This window comes from Canis lupus, chromosome 6 (genome assembly GCF_003254725.2).
Source record: "Canis lupus dingo isolate Sandy chromosome 6, ASM325472v2, whole genome shotgun sequence".
In the NCBI taxonomy this organism is placed as follows: domain Eukaryota; kingdom Metazoa; phylum Chordata; class Mammalia; order Carnivora; family Canidae; genus Canis; species Canis lupus.
In genome coordinates, this window is record NC_064248.1 from 56834279 (window position 1) to 56853262 (window position 18984).

The window sequence follows — 18984 nt, forward strand, 5'->3', positions numbered from 1 at the left end:
GCGCATCCCCGCGGCTGGCGCCCCCCTGCACACCCCCCCCCCCCCACCTCGGGCGCGCCGCTCCTCTCCTCCTCCCCCTCCCTCCCAGCCCGGAGGGAAGGGCCGGCTCCGGCGGCGCTCGGGACTCATCCATCAGCCGGGGAGGAAGAGGGGGAGGAGGGAGGAGGCGGGAGGCGGGCGGCGGGCGGAGGCGGTCCCCGGCCGCGCGGCGCCCTCGGCGGGGCGGCGGCGGAGGGCGCCCTTCCCCCCGCGCGCTGATTGCTGTGGCGGCCTGCCCGTCCCCGCCCGCGTGTGTGCGAGCGAGCGCCAGCGCCCGGGCCGGCCCGATGGGGGTACTCGAGGCTCTCGGGGACGCCGGGCGGCGCTTTCCTCTCCGCGGCGAGTGAGGCTCGGAGGTCTGCGGCCCCGCGCCCGGCAGTGTCCGCGGGCGGCCCCGGAGCTGCCCCCCTGCAGGAGGCGAAGGGCCCGGCGGGTCCGGATGGCGTAGCTGTGCCGCGGCGCTGCAGCTGCCGGAGCTCGCCGCCGCCGCCGCCGCCGCACGCTGGGCGGGGACACCGGGCTCCGCGGGGCTCCGCCGGCCTCCGACTTGCGGCGGGGGGATCCGCGCCCGACGCGCCGCCTCCGAGGTACGTGCGGGCCCGGCCCCGCGGCGCCGCCTCCGCGCCTCTGGCCCGCGGGCTCCGTGGGCTCCGTGGGCTCCGCGGGCTCCGCGGGCTCCGCGGGCTGCACCGCCGTGCGCGCTGCGCGGGGCTCGCGCCTGCTCGCGGCCCGGGGCGCTGCGGCCGCCGGACCCCGCGCTTGGGGGCGGCGTTGGTCCACGCGTGTCTCCGCTCCGAGGAGCGGCCGCCTGGGTCGGTGCGCGGCGCCCGTGGCGATGCGCTGTCCGGGGCGACGGCCCCGCTCCACTCCTCCTCTCCCTCGGCGGTTCCTCCCGACCCCCCGGGGCGCGCGGGCCACTTGCATGCGGGCGCGGGACGGCGGCGGGCGCAGGCTTGCTGAGGGCTTGCGCTCCTCGGCGCTTGCAGAGGCTGCGCCCTGGACCCGCGCGCCCCGGGAGCCGCGCTGCCCGCAGCCCGCGCCCGGGGGTGTCGTGGGGAGGCGCGGAGCGCTGCAGCCCGCAGCTCCGCCTGTGGCCGCTTACCCGCTACCCGGTTCGTTTGGAACGCTTCTTAGCATGTCCATTTGGTGAGAACAAACTGGAAGTCTTGGGCTGTTGCTAGCAGAATCTGCTTGCAGACTTCTTATTAGGGCATTTGCCCACTTTTCCAGAATCACGTAGTGTAGGGAGCCGGCGTTGTCAAGCGTGAATGACCTTGGCATAGTGGCACTTAATGGGTTCAGTTGAGAGAAGAGTTGAGAGAAGAAGATCGTTCGAGTCCCTCAGCTGTGAAAAGCGAGTAATAATGGGTCTCATAAAGTCACTGTGAGAATGGAATGACTTAACGTATGTTCAAGTACTAGGAGGGTGTCGCACGGGTGTTAGAGCTGTTGGTCCCGAGCGCACAGGTGATGCGGAAAGAGCAAAGAGGGTAAAGGATGGTAGGAGTGACAGCCGGAGATGACGGGGAACCAGGCGTCTCCTGAACATCTCCCTTAGAAGAAAAGTTAAGGGAGCCGTTTGGGTGGAAAGAAGTCCCTAGAAGTAACAAAGCACAGGTCAGGACCTTTTAATTATCCTGAAATGGTACTTTAAGGCTGCTAACAGTCATTTCACTGTGAGATTTGCTATTTCTCTCGAATAGGAATAGCTAACGTTTACTGAGCCCAAACTGTGTGTGTGTCACTGTTTCCTATGCCTTTCGGACCACTTAAACCTCACACGGACTCTGTGGTTAAAACACTATCAGCCCCATTTCACAGATGAGGCGGTAGAGGTTAGTTACTTGCTCAAGCTAACACATAACTTTCTGTTCTGATTCCAGAGCTAGTTTAGTCACTGAGGAGCATCAAGTGCAGTCAGTTTTCTGTGCAGTGAGCCCAGGTGTCTTCTCCAGTTCAACTTCCCATTTTGGCTGGACATATATCCCTTGAAACAGGAATCAGGTATCTGTAATGAATTTAGGTAATGTCCTTACTGGGGTGCCGCATTACAGCTCTGAAGCTAGATCCAAGTAATTATAAACAGAACCCTGATGGGTATTACCATGAATCTTTATTCTTAATTTCTTTTATTCTCTTCACATTGTCAGAGTTACTTGGCTTCCTTAGGAAACAGCTTGGGGTTGGCACAGGAGGCAGGGAAATAATTCTTACCCCCTTAAGGGCTATTAAAATGAAATTGATTTCATGCCATTGTGTCAGTTAAAGGATGTTGCTCTGTTTCTTGGTGTTCTCTGCTTTTGGCTTTAATTCTGCATTGTTTAGTGTTTCAAGGCTTCAGCATATTTTCAGCCCTTCAGTTTGTCTTTGTCATTTGTCAACTTTAATTTTTCCTGTTTTGATGGAATCTGACCATTACATGGCAGCTTTGCTTAACAACTGTTGATCTAGCTCATGTTTTTAAATATAAAAATCACCAACTTACTTTTGAACCCCAGCACTTCAAAGGCAACCCCTGGGGAATTTATTGTTATTTTGAATATTAGCCAATAGGGGGAGTCTAACACACTATTGATGTCTATCAGGCACTTTTAAACCAGTTTTTAGGGTGTTAAGCATACATTTCAGAAATGGAAAATATTACGGCTTTATCTAGCAAAATCACCAAGTTGCTTTCTGAGTTTATGGTGGAAAACTAGGTTTAGTTTCAACTGATTACTATAAGAATGACTTTGAGGATCAGGCCTGTATATTGGATATATGTCAAGAACTTTCTGGTAACTGGACAGGTATTAAATACACATGCATGTAGTTTTTTCCATTTGTTTCTCTTAAGAAGTGAATGTAAGATAATTTTGTACACTTGAATAATATTTCAAGTTATCCAAGAGAACTGGGAATCCAAAGAGATCCATTGTTCATCCTTTTGTAATGATCCTCATTTGTCTTTGGTAGACAAAATTGGATGTAGTGAATTTGTTCACAGGGAGGTTGGTACACTTACAATCCTATCATTATCATTCTTCATTAACATCTTCCAAATGCAAGACAATGAGAGATTGTTATCCCGAGTAAGAGCAATTCTAGGCATTCTTTAGAGGCTTATATTTTAGTAAACAGTAATAGTTCAGAAGTATCATATTTGTTTAGAAGTGTGATGTGTCTATAGACACTCATTCTTGTCAATATAATAAACATTAAGAATTAACATGCTTGGAAAAACAGTGATACTGAGTTTTAAAAAAGGTTTTCAGTCTTTGCTTGCAGTTTTTATAGGCTAGTTTCCTTGTTTCTTGTGTATCAGGTAGTTTTGACTTTATTTCATTTAACAACCTAGGGTCATATGGATCCTTTTTAAAAATAACTTTCAAATTTAGTCCCTTCTTTCTCAATCTCAGCATTGCAAAAGCTACTTCAGGGGAGCATTTTACTTAGGTTTTAATTTAGTCTTCCATACTCTAATGTAGTTTATACTCAGTGGGCAAACATTTTAATTTAGTCTTCCATGCTCTAATGTAGTTTATACTCAGTGGGCAAACACTTTTCAGCCCCCTACTCCTAATAGGATTCTGATTCCTGGTCTTGGAGTTCAGCAAATGAGCTGTCCTCTTTCAAACCTCTGATAGCAGGGGGCCAAGATGCCTTAAGGCTTCCTACGGCTTTGTCTTGGAAAGTCTTTATAGATTGACAAAATTGATTTGCTTAAAAGAAGGTATTGTCCTATTCCTTTTAAGCCTCAAAGGAATTATTAATCTTTGCCTTTTGAATGCAAACTTAGTCGCTTCTTGTAAAAGTCAGGTGACTTTCTAAAAGGCAGAATCTGAGCCTAAGGGACGGGGGACCTCAGATATCCTTTTGAGCTTGGTATTAAGAAGGTGATCACTGTTGACTTCTTTAGTGCCTAAGGGATCATCAATTTCCTGGGATGATAAATCTGGGAAGATCTGACTTTACGTTTTAGTTTAACAACAGAATTTAGAGGATGACTGGTAAGTACTAATATTGCTGTAACATTTTTTTTCTGGATTTATATGCTGTCATCTTTTTGAATTGCCCCTATTCTTGATAATCCATCTTGAAAATGTGTGTGTGTGTGTTTAAGATTTTTATTTATTTGGGATCCCTGGATGGCGCAGCAGTTTGGCGCCTGCCTTTGGCCCAGGGCACGATCCTGGAGACCCGGGATTGAATCCCACATCGGGCTCCCGGTGCATGGAGCCTGCTTCTCCCTCTGCCTGTGTCTCTGCCTCTCTCTCTCTCTGTGACTATCATAAATAAATAAAAATTAAAAAAAAAGATTTTTATTTATTCATGAGAGACAGAGAGAGAGAGAGAGGCAGAGACACAGGCAGAGGGAAAAGCAGGCTCCATGCAGGGATCCCAATGTGGGACTCGATCCTGGGACTCCAGGATCACGCTCTGGGCGGAAGGCTGGCGCTCAACTGCTGAGCCACCCAGGCGTCCCCAAATATTTTTTTGTTGTTGTTGCTATTGGACAAAAACTAATTATAATTGTCAGGTTCATTAGTTAATGAGGACAGTTTTCTTTTATCTTTTTTTTGCTCTTCACAGCTATTTGAGACATGATTTTATCACTTTTATTTTGTACCTTGGAGCATTTTTCCTTGTTTTTAACTTTTGAAATCTTGAAACTTAAAAAAATATTAACTGCCTTTTGAAATTTGCGTAACTCAAGTAAGTAAATGTGTTTAAGGATCTTTAACTTATAAGTAATCTTGTATCACCTCTAGGAATATAGACAGTTTGGAATGTAGAAGAGCAAATATAGGTTATATGAAAAGCTAGCCTTCCACAAATTACAGCCTTTAACAACTTCTGTGAGAGCTTGTGTGGCTTTGAAAGAAAATTACTGCACTAAGATCCATGGCAGTAATTTCTCTGGTTCCACATCTTTAGAGTTAACACTTGGAATGATAACATTGTCTCTTTGTAGCATTTCATAAAACACAAGCTATTGCTAATTTGTTTGGTTTCCAGTCAAGCTGAAATAAATCCACGCAGCTTGGAAGGACTTTATAAAAAATGATCTAGGTCCATTTCCTGGGATCTGTCCCTTTCTAGATTTCTTGTTTTATATCTTTTGAAATAGAACATTTGTTTGGTAAGTGACATTGAGCTTTATTTTCTCTGTTTGCAAAGTCCTTGCTTAAGATTTAGTACAGATTTCTGAGCATTTTTTTCCTTCTTTCAGAGAGAGTAATGATTTTTATCTCTCAACCAAGAAGTGTGCAATGTTTAGTGTTTGAAACAACATTTGTAAACATTCTGCATGAGGCCGTTCTGATTTGAACGTCATGCGTTTTTTATTCTTTAGTTTTCTAGGCCAACCATCAAGACTCAATAAAAGGATAAAAAAAATAATTGGGTCTATTAGTAAAAAAACTTAATAAGAAGATAACTCAGGGCATACTTACAATGCATGGTACCTTTTTAAATTGGGATTATTACTGAAGGTCTGAAATAAGAGTCTTAGCCATCTTGATATGTCCTGCTTAAGGTGATAGAGGAAAAAGAAGATTAACACCTACATTTGTGCCGAAAGCTTTTTCAAGTCTGGCAAGAGGACTCTGAATTAGAGTAGAGTGTGGCAAAGTTCATTTTTAGGATTTATTTTTTTATTTTATTTTTTTTAAGATTTTATTTATTTGTCAGAGAGAGAGAGAGAGAGAGAGAGAGAGAGAGCCCACAAGCAGGGGGAGCGGCAGGCAGAGGGAGAAGTAGGCTCCCTGCTGAGCATGGAGCCTAATGTGGGGCTGGATCCCAAGACCCTGGGATCTTGACCTGAGCTGAAGGCAGACGCTTAAATGATTGAGCCACACAGGTGTCCCAATTTCTAGGATTTAATGTTAAGTTGTTGCCATAGTAATATTTTAGAATTAAATCTAAAATGTTATCTCTGTCCTTACTTTATGAAAAAGGATGGTAATTCAGAAGCATATACTCTCCCCATCTCTTGGACACTGAATTCTGGGAGGGGGGGGGGGCGCATCCGAGTTGGGTGCTGTTTGCAGAGGAAGAAGCACCTGCTTGTTTGTCCTTATAAGTATATAATTCATTTCCCTGTACATGCTGAAGGTGTGGATTTTGTGTGAAATTGCAGGTGGAACATATGTAAAAACAAATTTAAGTTGATTAGTCCTTGAAAAAATGATCTTTAGAAAACAGTCTTTACAGATACTGCTAGTCCTTGGGCTTTCCTGTTAATTGGGTTGCCCTGGGAGAAGGTCTGCAGTTTTACAGGTATGATGGCTAATCGCTATTGATGGGTAAGAACACCAAATTGATCAGGTGGACGGTCCAGTGTAACTTTGGATTTCTTTTTTTAATTCTTATTTACTATTTTATTAATGGAATCTTGATGAATTACTTAATTTCAATTTAGTGTGTGAAAAGACTCCCTTTGGGGAGTATGGTTCTGTTAGCATTTTTAGTGATTTATGTGTTTTGACAGTATGCCATTGGTCTTTGGATGCAAAAATACACTGCTGCCTATTTGCAAACTTCATTTCATAATTAACTGATGATTGCTGGAGCAGAATGTGCTTTATTTTTCATAATTGGGAGGTCATTTTAAGTGAAATACTTAGATTCCAATCTCAAAGCTCTGTGTTCATGTTATACCCTAAGTACTGTTGTGCGACACTGCCTGTGTTGAGTTATCTCTCTTCTATTTTTCCTTTAAAATAAAACATACCCAAACACAAAACTCTCTTCTGAGTGTCCATAAAAAAATAAACGTCTCATTTTGTCATATTAGACTTTGTGCAGTTGGCTGGCAAATTAACTTCAACTTTGAGGGAAAGCACCAGTGACTCATTATGTACGTTTTGCATTAATTACATTGTAAGGTCTTCCCTATCTGTGTGGGAGAAGTTTCTGATCTTCTAAATGGGCATGTTTACTATTGCTGGTCTATCTCTTTTTGTCAAAGCCTTTCTGAGCAGACAGACATCCCTTAGTATTATTATTCTTCTGTCTTTATAGAGATTGTTACTTGTCGTGTATGCATAATATACCATCTGAATCATGAAAAAATTATTTAGGGTAACAACGGACTTTGTGAAGACACACCTTTTTCTTTTGTTTCCATCTTATTCATCCATTACAATCATTGCACAACCATTGGATGCATCATGTTTTTGGAGCCAGGGGAAGGATGACCTACTTGATACATTTTGTGTGTGAGTGTGTGTGTGTGTGTGTGTGTGTGTGTGTGTGTGTTTATGCCTTTTTCAGTTTGTGGCATCTTTGTTTTATTATTACAGTGGTTGCTTTCTACCATATTCAAGATTTTAATTTCATTCAGTGTGTGGGCGAATAAAGTTTCCTGTAGAACCAGTCCTACTAAATTCTTCAAAAAAGTTCTAGAAAGTATCCCATTTAGATACCTTGCTGGGTGTAGGGCTTTTGGTAATGTTCGAATGGGAGATAACTGAACACAAAGCAGGATTCTGTTTTGCTTAACCACGGAGAAAAAAGAAGGTAGCATCTAATTCATTAGGACAAAATTCACTCTTGTGTAATAATGAGGCATTTAACTGTTTTCTTTGGAATTAAGATATATTTCAAGTAGGTATATAGGTAAAAGATTTGCAAAAGAAACTTTGCTAAGGCTGAGGTTCTGTAGTTGGCAATTCCTGTAACCCCGAAGATCCTGTTCTCTGAAGCCAGGAAAAAGCAGTCTGTTTCCAATTATATATCACAAAAATAGGGAAATTAAGCCAAGAAAAATGATCATTTGGGGGTTGGGTTGCTTTTTTGTGGAGGGTAAAGGAGAAAGTACTCTAGTTGCACATTTAAAAAAAATCTGTTAGTCTTTCAAATTTTTGGCTTTCAAATTTTTCTCAATTTTTACCTTTCTCACAATTTCTATATTGGAAATTAAGAATAAATTTGGGATTAAAAAATTCCTTCTTCAGCTTCTTTTTGTTTCTCAGAGAACAAATAGAAGAGTTGTCAGGCAGTTTCTGCTGACACTGGCTTGGTGTTTTTGGTAGAGCCTTTTCCAGTCTGAGTGGTGTCAGGTTATGGACTCCCAACATCATACCAGGTAGTCAGTGCTGTGGTTTTTTGGTTATACTTTGACTCTACTTGATTGGGCATGCGGTCCCTGCTGCTGCTCTGTTGGTGAAGAGAGACTAGGGATGCTGGTGTGAGAAGCCTAACTGGAAGCTGAATGGTGTGTGGGTGCATATGGTGTCCTCAGCACTTGTCAGAAGCACCTAGCCTTTCTGAATGCCTGTGGCTAGTTTCAGGATTAGTGGTCCTGTGAGACCCAGGTGTTAACTAAGAAATCTCCTTTCTGCTGCCAGAAGATCACCCCCAGCAGATCTTAGTTCCTGTTTCTCACACCTTACACCTCCACAGAGTATTGAATAAAACTTTCCTAATGGTACAGAACCTCTGGTAATGATGTTGTCTGTTGGGGGCCAGTGGTGTTTGGCTATTGGCTCATTTCTTCTCACCTCCGTGAAACTCCTCAGCCAGCTGCAGGCAGGCTCCCACACCCGCCATACCAAGACGTCCAAGGTGCTAGAAAAGGTGCAAGGTGCAAAATTCATGCTTGCTTCCTGTCAGCATCGCTGCTGCCCTCTCTCTCCGGGGCCTTTGCCCTTTGCTGCTTAACTCTTGTCTTTTCCCTGAGTTTTATCATCTTGGTTTCCCTGGAGTTACTGCTTCTGATTTTCCCCTTACCTTCCCCATCTCTCTTCGGGTTTCTTTTCCAGTGCCTGATCCTTAGGTGTTGGCATTCTCCAAGGTTCTATATTTTCCCTTTCCCTTCTCTTCTCAGTTTACATTTAGTCGCTTATGTTTCCATGCCTCGGTGGCCACGTCTCTGCCAGTAACTTCCAGTTTTATATTTCATACCCAGATTCCCAGCAGCTACCTGTTTGCTCTGTAGGTCTTTCTGTTAAAACCAAGTCCCAAACCCAACCTACTCTTTCTCTGTGGTCCCCAGTCTCCATCCTTCATTTCCTCTGTCAGTAAATTGCACCAGTTACCAAGCCAGGAGCCTCAGACACACTAAACTACTTCTGCTTCTTCCCTGAGCTAACACCAGTCCCACGGAGCTTACCTTTAGCCCATCTCAGCTGACCTTCTTTTCCTCATTTCCAAATCAGCATCTCACTTGCCCTACTGCATGGCTTCTCCAGTTGGCTTTTCCTGGCCTCAGCATCTCCCATCTCCAATTATTCATTCATTTTGGTTGGTACCTTCTAAAACACAGATCTATTTTCATTTCTTACATTTTAAAAGTCACTGCTGTTCCATTGTCCTTGGCAAGAGATGTCCAGTTGTTAATAAAGTAGCTTCAGACTACTTTTTCTAGCCATTTCTCTTTCTACTTCTCCCTGAACCTCACTATGCTCATACCAGAGTCCTTATGGTTTCTAGAACATACCACATGCTCTCAGGCTCCATTGCTTTTGTACTTGTCTCTCCTTTCCCTTCTCTGGTGATCTCTTGCTTACTCATCCAGGGTATCTATCTCTCTTGTCAGGTCTGTGATGAGGCTATACATAGGTCTTCCCGGTAGTGGGTTGGTTGCTTCTTCCCTTTGGCTTACTGGACTTCTCCTGCTACCTCCTGAGAACTCTTTTTTTTTTTTTTTTTCTCTCTCTCTGCCAGATTGTAGACTTTGCTGGAGCAGGATGGAGTCTCATCATCTTTGTATCCTGAAAGTGTGTCAGGAGCTTGGCTTATAATCTGTATTGTCAAAATGAATTCTTCAACTCTATTCTACTTCAGTTAAAGATCTGGGGAGAGGTGAAGTTTACAATAGATAGAAACTGTAACTATATAGAAAATGCAAAGGAAATAAACTCAGAATCATAGAGCTTAGGGTTATAGTGGGAGTTAGAAATAATCTTCTTTAAGTCCCCCTAAAGATGAGAACAGCCAGGTATGGGGAGGTTAGGTGGCCTGCCCACAATCATATAGCTGGAGAGTAGTTCCTTCTTTATTTCTCTGCAATATACTCTACCCAAAAGCCAGAATGGCTTTGAAAACAACTAAATTAGGACCTGTCATTCCTCTGCTTAAAACACTAATGTTCCTATCTTTCTCAGAGTAAAAGCCAGAATCCTTACAATGATCTGTAAAGCCACACACAACTAACTGTGACTCCCTTGGCAATTATCTCTTCGATCTCACTCCTGTGCTCTCTGATTCACTCACCGCGCTCCAGCTGCCTGGCCTACTTGCTGTTCCCAGAGCATGCCAGACATGCTGTCTCAGGGCCTTTGCATATGTTTTTGTTGCTTGGAATGTTTTTCTCTTAGATATCTACAAAGCTCACTTCCTGTAGGTCCTTACCCCAAACGAAACAAACCAAACCAAAGACCCCAAGTATTTCCTTTCCCTCTTCTCTGCTTTGTTTTCTTAGCATGTATCTATATCTCATATACAATTATATATTTTGTTTACAGTTTGTCTCCTTTGACTAGAAGGTAAGTTCACCAGGGCAGGGATTTTTGTTTTGTTCCCTATTGAATCCCTGTATCTGGAGCATTGGTGGCATGGAGCAGGCACTTGATAAATATTTGTTAGATGAATAAATGAATGAGAAGATTTTGTGGATTTCTTTTTTTTTTAAATTTAATTTTATCTATTTATTCATTAGAGACATATAGAGAGAGGTAGAGACACAGGCTCATACAGGAGAAGCAGGCTCCTTGCAGGGAGCCTGATGTGGGACTCAATCTTGCGACCGGGATCACACCCTGAGCTGAAGGCAGACACAACCGCTGAGCCACCCAGGCGTCCCTGTTTTGTGGATTTCTTATAGCTCCAGTTAAATGTAGGCTTATGGTATTACAAAGGGAAAACAATCAGATCTGTCTGGAAGGAGGAGAATCTGATGTTTAAAAAGCCTCATTTGAGACCTGTCATACTAGAACAGTGACCTCTTTTTAATTGATTGAAAACGGCAACCATGGTCTCCAGCCTTACAAGTGGTTTGGGAAGACTCCCAGTTTACCTCTCACAGGCTTGGGCTTGTGGTGGTTTCTCTCTGCCTGTGATTTGCCCTTTAACCCATTGGGCTGCACAAATGAAAAGTAAACATAGCATTAAAGAGAAGAGCAGGGGGAGAGGGTATAGGGCAGAGGAGCAGAATTTCCCCGCGGCCCTGACATCTTCCCTTGGCCCTGGGCCCATCCACTGGGCCACTCACCGTACCTTCCTGAGTTGCTTCAGGGCTGTGCTCTAAGGAATAGTCTGGAGACTGCCAGGCCAGATGACTTGAATTTTGCTTTGATGTTCGAATTTCTTTGAAAAGAAACATTCAGTTTAGGCCAAAAGGACAATGGAGAAAGGGTTTTTTAAAATTAAATTTGTCTTAATTTTGAAGAGAAGCTTTAACCCTTCTCAAGACAAGAATGTAGTTGAAATTAGCACGTGCTTCTATCAGTGATGCTAGTGAGGAGTCGGGCCTGGTGAGATCTGTTTTATGAAGCCAGTGACTTAAATCCAAGGGACAATAAATTATAGTTCTGAAGAAGCATCTGATTCTTGGGGATAGGGATGATGTTGAATAAAGAGCATAATTTGCATTAGTGTAACGGTCAACTCCTGCTCTTCTTTGTGATAACATCAGTGTGGTTCCTATGAGTCCTCCTCATCAGGACAGGAAGCCTACCGAAGGAAGTCGAAGGCTTAGGAGGAAGTTATTGGCCATGTACAAAGCTAACAGCAGATTTAACCCTTGGATTCCACACTATCAAATTGAAAACAAATGGTCTTGAATGGAGATGTTATCAATGACCTAGTTAAAAATCATAGCCACCATTTCCTGAAACCTGAGAACATACTAGGTAATAAGTGCTTTACGTGTTATTAATTAACTTATTTCTAATAACAATCCCATCAGGGAAATAGAATCATTATTTCTACTTTATAGCAGAGACTTGGAGGTATTTAGTAAGCTGCGCACAGCTACGCTGCTAGGAAGAGGCAGAGCAGGGATTTGAACCTCGGTAGGCAGGGGAGCAGGGTAGGGGGTCGGAGGTCCCCATGCTTTCCGCTGTCCTGTTGCCGTGTGTAGTCTGCTCTGAGAACACACCAAGCATGTACTTTCTGCAGGGGCCTTTACACTTGCTGTCTCCACTGTTTGGGATGCTTTTCCTTCACAGGTTGGTCTTTCGCTCACTCTTGTGCTCAAATGCCACTTCATCTGAGAGGCCCTCTAAAAGCTTTCTGGTAACCAGTTCCACTTTGTGTGTGTGTGTGTGTGTGTGTGTGTGGGTGTGTGAGGGAGGGTCCTTCCCTCACACCACCAATTCTGACACTAGTTTAGTCCCATGAGACTGCCCTCTACTTGATGGGTCACAAGCCCAGGTTGCAGAATGGAGGTTCCCACAACCCTCTCTTTGGGTTTGATTAATTGCTAGAAAAGCTCACAGAACTCAGAAAAAACATTTTACTTACTAGATTGCTGGTTTCTTATAAAAGAATATGACTCAGGAACAGCCAACTGTAAGAGATGCAAGATGTAAGAGGACAAAGTGTGGAAAAAGGGCATGGAACTTCCATGCCACTGGGCAAGCCACTCTCCCAGTCTCTACATATTTACCAACATGGCATGGCAGCTAGCTCTCCAAACCCCATCCTTTTTTTTTTTTTTACAGAGTCTCTGTTACATAGGCAGGATTGATTAAATCTTTGGCCATTGGCAATTGAGTCAACCTCTAGCTCCTCTCTGAAAAGGACCTGAAAGGTCCAACCCTCTAATGACCTGGTTGGTCCTTCTGGTAAGCAGCCTGATCCTGAGGTGGGGTCCAGAGGTTACCTTGATAACACAACAAAAGACATCTTTTATTCCTGTCATCACTTAGGGAATTCTGAGGATTTTAGGAACTTTGGCCCAGAAATAGGGACGAAGACCAAATATATATTTCTTGTTATAAATCACAATATCACACTTCCATGACCACCCTATCTAAAATAACATCCTTCCTCTCAGCACTCTTTCTCCTTAAGTTGCTTTATTTTTCTTTCATAGGACTTCCGTCACTTGACACATTATGAATTTGTTGTCTGTCTCCCCCACAAGAAGGTAAACTCCATGAAAACAGTGTCATGCTTAGTTTACTGCTGTGTCCCCAGCTTCCTGAACAAGGACCTGGCACGTGGTAGGTGCCAATAAATGTTAATTGAGTGAATGAATGAAGAAAAATAAACCTTCTAATTGAGGGACTGCCTGGGTGGCTCAGCAGTTGAGTGCCTGCCTTCGGCCCAGGGTGTAATCCTGGAGACCCGGGATCGAGTCCCACATTGGTCTCCCTGCATGGAGCCTGCTTCTCTCTCTGCCTGTGTCTTTGCCTCTTTGTGTGTCTCTCATGAATAAATAAATACAATCTTTAAAAACGACAACACAATGCTAATTGATCCTTGCCTCCCTGATTTCAAAACACAACAACTTATCTCGGGTCTGATTGAATCAGACCTGCCCACTACCTAGAAGGTGACCATCTGTGCCAGGCCTGATTGGCATCTGTGGAGGAGGAGCTCCTGTTTGTAGTGGTAAGAAAATCAGACAGACCTAGGTTCAAAACCTGGTGCCAGAACTTATTGGGGTTGTTGAGTGTCTTGAAGCCTCACTTTTCTCTCTACAGAGTCCAGGATATCTGTCTTCTTGGGTTGTTGAGATGATGAAATAAGAAATTTGAAAAACGCCTTGGGTGCTCAGTAGGTGGTAGCTGAGATATTTTGTGGGGTCGGAAGAGGAAAGCAGGGTGTTAGCCTGTAAAGGAAGGGGAATGTGGAATAAAAACACCAACAACCACAGAATAATTACAAAGCAGTATGTGGACAAGTCTTGGCCGTGCTACTAACTAGCTGGGTAACGATGGGCCAGTCACTGAGCCTTTCTAATTCCTGGTTTGCTAATCTGTAAAATTAGAGGGCTGGAGTGGATGTTCTCTATTTCTGACATTCTGGGTCAGCCCTGAGTAGAAGATAACATCGAACAAATTATACACAAAATGTTAAGGAGAACTGTGTTCACAGTGGGTAGGATTAATCAGAATGGTTTTTAGAATGAGGTGAGGGGAATGAGTAGAGTTCATGGAGTTTGAGGAATATAATAGAAATGGCAGATTTTTTTTAAAGGTTATTTATTTGAGAGAGAGAGAGAGAGCATGCACATGATGGGACACAAGGAGGGAGAAGCAGACTCCCCGCTGAGCAGGGAGCCCCCATGTGGGGCTTGATCCCAGGACCTTGGGGTCAGGACCTGAGCTAAAGGCAGATGCTTAACTGACTGAGCCACCCAGGTGCCCCAAAAATGGCAGTTTTGATAGAATGGGCAGATCTGACAAAATTCAGGTTTTGTGTGTACCTACATTGCTCAGAAAATAATGATTCAAATATTTTTTGTTTGTGGGGCACATGGGTGGTTCAGTTAAGTGTCTGCTTTCGGCTAGGTCATGATCCCAGATCGTGGGATCAAGTCCCACGTGGTGTGTGTGTGTGTGTGTGTGTGTGTGTGGTGGGGTGGGGGGCTTCCTGCTCAGTGGGGACTCTGCTTCTTTCTCTCCCTCTGCCTGCTGCTCCCCCTGCTTGTGCTCGTTCTCTCTCTGTCAAAGAAATAAATCTTAAAAAAATTTTTGTTTATATAAGTTATGTATTTTTTGAAAAAGATTTTATTTATTTATTCATGAGAGACACAGAGAGAGAGAGAGAGGCAGAGACACAGGCCGAAGGAGAAGCAGGATCCCTGCAGGGAGCCCAACGTGGGACTGGATCCCAGGTCTCCAGGACCATGCCCTAGGCCGAAGGTGGCGCTAAACCGCTGAGCCCCCCGGGCTGCCCTTTAAGTTATATAATAAAAATAGCTACAGTAGTATTAGTTTTTTTTTTTTTCTTTTTTGCACTTAGGGTGTCAAATTGAATGTTTTTCTGAGAATACTTTCCAGTTTCCTTAAGTCATTCATACTAAGCCGTGACCTATTTCAGATTTCCACAAGTGTATTAGTTGTTAGTCCATATAATGTCCAATTATAAGTAAGGTATAGAATAAAAGATTTTCTTGTTTAAACTCTTCATATTACAGATGAAGAAATTAAAGCCCAGAATGGAATGACTTGTCTAAGCTTGTAAAACATGTTGATGCCAGAACTCCTGTATCTTTTTTTTTTTTTTTTCAGAACTCCTGTATCTTTGAAGATCCCCGAGATACAGGTTCTTTCTCATGTATAGCTCTTATTTGTTGGTTTATCATTTATTATTGAGAAATATTTGGATAATTCACCATCCTTTCATTCTTCCAACTGTAATATACACGATCGTGTTTTATACTTGTTACCCATTATGGTACCCTCATTGGTAGCCGATTACATGCCAAATAGGTAGACCACTACTGCTACCAGGTAGACTGAGATCCTTCTTTCTAGAGTGAACAGATGTAGGAATGCCATACCTGGAAGGAAATAATCACATAAGCATAAGCATGCAGAGGATGAGGTGAGTCTTAAGTAGGCAGCATCTAGCAATCCTGGGAAGGTTATTTTTTTTTCCCAAAGATATTATTTATTTATTCATGAGAGACAGAGAGAGGCAGAGACACAGGCAGAGGGAGAAGCAGGCTCCATGCAGGGAGCCCGATGTGGGACTCGATTCCGGGTCTCCAGGATCACGCCCTGGACTGCAGGTGGCGCTAAACTGCTGAGCGCACCCCCGCCCCCCCCCCCCCCCCCCCCCCCCCGCCGCTGCCCAGGTTTTGGTTTTTATACTTGATTATACTTGACAGCAGTGGGTGACCATTGAAGGGTTTCAATTCTTAATGTTTCACATGTCTCGGCTGCTGAGCCCTCTCTTTACCAAATAATATGTTAAATAGTTGAAATGTTATCTATTGAGGGATTACCCTCATTTAAGAGGCCCATAATGTTATATTGGAAGTCAGTGAGAGAAAAAATAAGTGCTTAATTGCCATTAGCAGAATAGTCTATTGCTGAAGTGTTTATTCTGAATTCATGTATTTGCAGAATCCTTGTGAATATAAATAATCCTGTGACTAAAATATTTTAGTAAATTACTGTGTATTGTACAAAATAGCCTAATGGAGGTCTAATAGATGTAGCTTTCCCAAAGTTTTTTTTAATGGCTTAGCGCTTGCTAGGGCCTAAAGCATGATGATTGGTGTCCTGAGGCTATTCAGATGTGCTGACTTTTGCTGGAATAATTGCAGCTTCGTGATTTAATGAGCGCTTTTGGTGATAGCTGATTCCTCACTCCAGGCAGCTTGGTTGGTGGTGGTGCCAGGCTGAGTTCCTCAGCCTCCGGCTAAGGCCCTGAAGCTAATTTGGGAATCGAAAGGTAGAACTGAGGAGGGCCAGGCAGCCAGATCCCTGTAACTTATACCAGGGTTGTGGAGACAGTAGCTTTACCACCTTTTCAGAACAGCTTTGCAATATTATGACTATTTTTAGGGTTAGTTTCATCTTAAAAATGAAGAAACAGGGGTAGGGGGGCACCTGGATAGCTCGGTCAGTTAAGGGAAGGTTAAGCATCTTGCTCTTCATTTTGGCTCAGGTCATGATCCAGCCCCAGGGCAGGTAGGGCTCCCTGCTCAGCCGGGAACTTGCTCCTCCCTCAACTCCTCTTCTAGCTCTGGATTACATTCTCTCTCTCAAATAAAGAAATAAATTTTTTTTTAAGATTTTATTTATTTTTTCGTGAGACACAGAGAGAGAGGCAGGGATAGTCAGAGGCTCCCTATGGGGACCTGATACAGGACTCGATCCTGGGACCCTGGGGTCATGACCTGAGCCAAAGGCAGACACTCAACCGCTGAGCCACCCAGGTGCCCCAAGAAATAAAATCTTAAAAAAAAAAAAAAGTCTGGGAATCCATTCTGATCTAAACCTGTTTTCTTGTCTGATCTGCTATAAGAGGTTTTTGTTTGTTTGTTTGTTTGTTTTAAATAATCTTTATACCCAATGTGGGTCTCAAACTTCAAACTCTGGGATCAAGAGTTGGCTTTACCAACTGAGCCAGGCAGGCACCCCTTTGCTGTAAGAATCTCAGTGTATCTTCCATGCTCTCTGGACTCCCTTCAGTCTGTTCTCCATAGGGTACTCAAGAAAATCTTTATTAATTTTTTATTGATTTTTAAAAATTTTTTCCAGTTATATTAAAATATAATTAACACAAAGGATTGTGTAAGCTTAAGGTGTAAAACATAATGTTACATATGTATGTATAGCAAAATGATCACCACAATAAGTTTATTTAACATCTATCACCACACTTACAGACTTTTTTTTTCTTGTGATGGGAACTTTTAAGATTTAGTCTTAGCAACTTTCAGATATATAATACAATATTGTTAACATATTGTCATATGTTACATTATATCCCCAGGACTTATCTTGTAGCTGATATTTATACATTTTGACCACCTTCCCCCTCTCCCCCCACTCCCCCTTAGTCCTGGCAACCACCAATCTATTCTTTCTTTTTTAGATTTTACATACAAGTGAGCTCATAAACTACTTGTCTTTCTCTGCTTGATTTATTTCACTTTGCATAATGCCCATGAGGTCTATCCATGTTGTTGGAAATGCAGGATTTCCTTTTTTTTTTTTTTGAGGCCGAATAGTATTCTACTGTGTATATTGTATATATATACTGTGTTTTCTTTATCCATTCCTCTGTTGATAGATACTTAGGTTGTTTCCAGGTTTTGACTGGAACATAGGAGTGCAGGTATTTCTTCAGCATGATTTCTTTTCTTTTGGATGTATACCCAGAAGTGGAGTTGCTAGGTCATATAGTAATTCTATTTTTAACTTTTTGAGAAATCTCCGTATCCATAGTACCTGTACCAGGAAAAAAATTTTTTTTTTTTTTGGAGTAGCTTCTATACCCAACATGGGGCTTGAACTCATGATCCTAAGCTCAAGAGTCACATGCTCTAACCTACTGAGCCAGCCAGGAGCCCCTGTACTAGGGAAATCTTAACCTAATAGATCCCACCACTTACCTGCTTAACTCTTTCTTGAACCTTATTTGTCTCCTTTCCCTTTTGGCTTTGCAGCCTTGCTCCCTCCAGTGTCAGGGACCTGTTACAGTTCCTCCAACTGTACTGTCATCCCTCACCCTTTTAAGCTTCTACTTATCCTTCAGGTTATGGGTACTTTTCCTTTAGAGCTCTTATCATAGTGTCTAATTACAAATTTGTGAGTATTGGTCTGTTTATCCCATCAAACTTTGAGCCCATGATGACAAAGAACATGTATCTTTGCTTGGCCATTATATCCCCATTGCCTGGCATGGAGTAAGCAATAACTAAAGACTTACTAAAGGAAGAAATGAAGCTTAGGAAATTAAATATCTTGCCTAATGTAACAAGTGGTGTTACTTCTAGACTATAAGCTTCATAAGGGCAGGATTTTTGGCACCATTTTCATCCGCGGCATCTTCAACAGTGCCTGGTTTATAGTAGTAAATATTTGTTGAATATTGTGTTTGAATGTGAGTCCAAAGATTTCTTTTAAAAATTTTTTTAATTTTAATTTTTTTTAAAGATTTATTTATTTTAGAGAGAGTGAGATGAGGGGAAGGGAGAGAAGTTTAAGCAGACTCCACACTGAACATGGAGCCCAATGTGTGGCTCAGTGTCATGACCCTGAGATCACGACCTAAGCTAAAACCCAAGAGTTGGATGCTTAACTGTGCCACCTACGTGTCTTGATTCCAAAGATTTCTTATCCAAATCTAAGACTTTTCCCCTTATGCCAAATCTGTCTGAAAATAGGGATTTGGAATTACCAGTTTCTCTTTATGGTAGAGAAATCTGAGAGTTACTGTTGTGATTCAGTAAGGTGGCTTTGCTTTTTCTGTATACAGGTCTTAAAGGGCATCCAAATGTCATTAGACAAACAACAGTATCTGTTCTACATCCTGTATACCCCCTTT

The 18984-nt window shown here is 43.1% G+C and overlaps 1 protein-coding gene across 5 annotated transcripts in view; it reads left to right on the plus strand.

The window, feature by feature from the left end:
- Positions 1 to 338: 338 nt before the first annotated feature.
- Positions 339 to 18984, plus strand: part of TGFBR3 (transforming growth factor beta receptor 3) — a 194757-nt gene continuing 176111 nt past the window's right edge. For 2 of the 5 annotated variants that reach the window (XM_025417675.3, XM_025417678.3), the window contains exon 1: positions 340 to 626. The gene's annotated coding sequence lies outside the window, so the exon portion shown is untranslated. Of the gene's footprint in view, positions 627 to 4009; positions 4029 to 18984 lie in introns of those variants that run through there. The other 3 variants (XM_025417676.3, XM_025417677.3, XM_035718224.2) reach the window with 3 other exon arrangements.